General features: G+C 36.7%; 1 long non-coding RNA gene across 1 annotated transcript; it reads left to right on the plus strand.

Annotated features, from left to right (window-relative positions):
* Positions 1,441-2,168, plus strand: LOC107612345. Its single transcript, XR_001613707.2, has 3 exons — positions 1,441-1,579; positions 1,775-1,802; positions 2,025-2,168. It is a non-coding gene; the product is annotated as an uncharacterized LOC107612345 (long non-coding RNA).

Below are 3,810 nucleotides of genomic sequence, written 5' to 3' on the forward strand. Positions count from 1 at the left end.
ACTCAACAGTTATTAAACTCAACATAATTGATAATCGTTATCTTGCTAATTGAGCTGAACTTAAGTAATCCCAACCTTTTCTTAGGAAATAAATAGGATTCAAAGGTCAATTTAATTAGTCCCTTGACTTTCCTTGCCCTGGTACAAGTTGATCAAGTGGAGTTTAGATTCAACTTTCATTATAGTTGAGAGAGATAACTACGTTGGACCTCCAACTTCTCTTACCTTGCAAAAAGTTTGCTTTACAGTATTTAATTATTTTTAATTGCCAATTACTTTACCTGTCATTCAAATTACTTGCTTCTCATCTTCTAAACCCCGATTACAACCTCTATAGCCAATAATAAGAACATACTTCCTCGCAGTTCCTTGAGAAGACGACCTGAGGTTTGAATACTCGGTTAACAATTTCTAAAGGGGTTTGTTACTTGCGACACCCAAAATGTTTGTACGAAGGGATTTTTGTCGGTTTAGAGACTATATCTACAACGCAACTGTTTCTATGAATCTTTTTACTGGTAAAAATCCTCTCGTCACAGCACCGCCGAAGCCTTCCTCCCAGCACCATCCGGCAGCCAGCAGTGCACCACCCTGCCGTCACCCACAGCATCATTTCTAGCCACCCGAAGCACCATTTCTGGCCACCCATAGCAGTACAGCTGCGTTTCTGGCCACCCACAACACAGCGCAACACCGAGCCACCCAGCCACTGATTCAAGTCATATATGGAGCCTCCGGGTTAGGTATGTAATTTGGCTAATTTTTGTTTCATTATTGCTGATTGTTGTTCGTTGTTGTTCAATGTCCGTTTCAGTGTATATTTGTTGCTGGTTGTTGTTCATTGTTTACTTTATTTGTTGTTAAATTACTGAAATTGCTTCTGGTTGTTGTTCACTGTTCATTGTTCAATGTTCCATGTATTTGTTGTTGTGTTTTCGCTTCTGATTTTTTAATTATTATTGTTGTATTTTAATTTATTATTCAATGTATAAATTTAGTTGCTGTTGTGTTTCTGCTCTTGATTTTGTAAATTTAAAAATGATAATTCGTTGACTTGCTTCCCGAAAAGCTTCACATCGCTAGAAGTACTGAACTTTTCCATCCTTCACAATGATGTAAATTTTGTTTAACTTGAGAAGCTTGTTACTAGGTGCAAATCATTGAAGACTTTGAAGCTTAATAAGAGTATAACACTGGAACAGTTACAAAGGCTACTTTTTAGAGCTCCTCAGTTATGTGAGCTTGGTACTGGCTCATTTTCGCAACTGTGAAAATCTTAACACCCTTTCTGGATTATGGGTAGTTTACCCTTTTTGCCTGATGTTCCTTGTTATATAGTTTTTAATTTCTATTGAAGTTTCTACTACTAAAGACCTATGCGGCATGCTTTTCTTCTGAATTAATTCATATATTATTGTTGTTTTATTGCTGGTTCAGTGATTGTAAGTTCTTTTATCTGGTATAGCACAAGTCAGTTAATATTATGAGATACTGATTTTGATTTAATATTTCTGTGTTTTGCTGCTCTTGCTCCTGCAATTCATCCTGAAAGTTGGAATCCTATGTGGTCTGTTTCAAGGTTAGATTGATTTTAGTTATGATGTTTCATTATGTGATTTGTTTTTTAATCTATTCATTTAACTTTTGAATTGTGGTTATATGCTTTTACACAAGTAACCTGTATCTGAAAGTAGTTGTAGATGACTAGATGTTGGTTACTTTTCTATACAGCTTTCTAATGGTCTGTACTGAACTTTCTAATTTACGAATGCAGCATACTCACAGGGCTTCTTTCATTCATGGTGAGTGCCTTCTCTGTATTCTAATTAAATTCCTATTCCTTCCATTTCCTATCTTATTTCTTTGTTTGGAAGATAGTTGTCTTGGCTCACCAAATCAGAGTTATGGGGTAAAAAATGCAAGTTATTGTTCCTTTATAGCTTTAGTAGCTTGCAGTTGGTACCTTGCTATGTATAGAGATTTTCTTGCGAGTTTTTTATATCTGATGGACTTCATTCTTTCAGATGGACAACAGCCCAACCACTGGCAATGTAAACACCACAACCGCCGAGAAGCAGCGTTTAGCAAAATCTTCCCTTTCTTTCAATTGCAAGAAGTAGGTCTATTGCATCATCTCTTCACAAGTCACCATAGAATTTAGCAAGGTTTCTACAATTTGTCTTCCATTTTCTTTAATTGTAGTATTTGAATTCTTTTTGTCGTTAAATTTCATTGGATCAAGACTTGGTTAGCTATTGTGTATTTGTGTTTGTCGATTTCAATGTTATGACTTTGTGAAATAGTATGGTAGTATTTTTTTAATTGACTAAAAAAATCGAACAAATCGAACCAAACCAAACCGATTTTAAGTGGTTTGGTTTGGTTCGGATGGCTTAGATAAAAAAACCGAACCAAACCGAACCGCAGTTTAATTAAACGATTGGATCGGATGACTTTTCTCTCAAAAACTGAACCAAACCTCACCGCGAACACCCCTACTACTTGTGATGTATTTATGTGTAATTGTATATAACTGTTTTATCTGTTATTATTTGTGAATTGATTATAATTGATTTTGTTTATTAATTCAAATGTTTTAAAAAAAAAAGTACCTCACAAAATAACTACGTTTTTAACAACGAATCAGGCTCATATAATAAATAATAGATAATAATTAGGGAGACAAGTTGGTAGCGCTCAGTTTCTAGTATGATCATGACGTACCAGAAATTGGGTCGTTACAATTGCCAGAGTACTTCTTGCCCTTCCTCATGGGAAATACACCTCCTCAAGATCCCATCAGCACACTTTTTGAACAAATAGGGCTCATCCCAAATATAGTATTTAGCATCTTTGAGTAGCTTTCTCCTCATGTGTTTGTTGATGTTAGTTGGTAGCTCTCCAATAGCCTTGAAATTGGCTATGTCTGCAAACCAAGGAGCTTCTTGGATCATCATCAACTGCTCATCAGGGAAGCTCTCATTCACTGCAAATTGGTGTGCCTCATCTTCTTCTTGTGGGATTCTTGATAGGTGGTCAGCCACCTTGTTCTCTGCTCCACTCCTATCTTTAATTTCAATATCAAACTCTTGGAGTTGCAGGATCCACCTTATTAGTCTGGGCTTGGGCTCTTGGTTGGTAAGCAAATATTTGAGTGCTGCATGATCAATGAATACGATTACTTTAGAACCAATAAGATATGATCTAAACTTATCAAATGCAAAGATTATGGCAAGTAGTTCCTTCTCTGTAGTGGTATGGTTTCTTTGGTTCTTATTAAGGACTTTGCTGGCATAATAAATAACATGCACCAATTTGTCTCTCCTCTATCCTAAAACAGCACCAACAGCAAAGTCTGATGCATCACACATCAACTCAAAGGGTAGATCCCAGTAGTGTGGTGCTATGATAGGTGTAGAGGAAAGTTTGTTCTTAAGCTCATCAAAGGCTAGCATGCATTCCTTATCAAAAACAAAAGGTACATTAGAGACAAGCAGGTTACTTAGGGGTTTGGCAACTTTTGAAAAATCTCTAATGAACTTCCTATAGAAGCTAGCATGTCCTAGAAAACTTCTAAATGCCTTGACATTGCAAGGTGGTGGTAACTTTTCAATCACCTCCACCTTGGCCTTGTCCACCTCTATGCCTCTTTTTGGGATCTTGTGGCCAAGAACCACCCCCTCTGTGACCATAAAGTGGCACTTCTCCCAATTCAAAATGAGGTTGGTTTCTTGGCATCTCTTTAGCACCAAGGCTAAGTGGTGTAAGCAGTTAGAATATGAATCACCAAATACAGAGAAGTCATCCATA

This window comes from Arachis ipaensis, chromosome B08 (genome assembly GCF_000816755.2).
Source record: "Arachis ipaensis cultivar K30076 chromosome B08, Araip1.1, whole genome shotgun sequence".
NCBI lineage: Eukaryota > Viridiplantae > Streptophyta > Magnoliopsida > Fabales > Fabaceae > Arachis > Arachis ipaensis.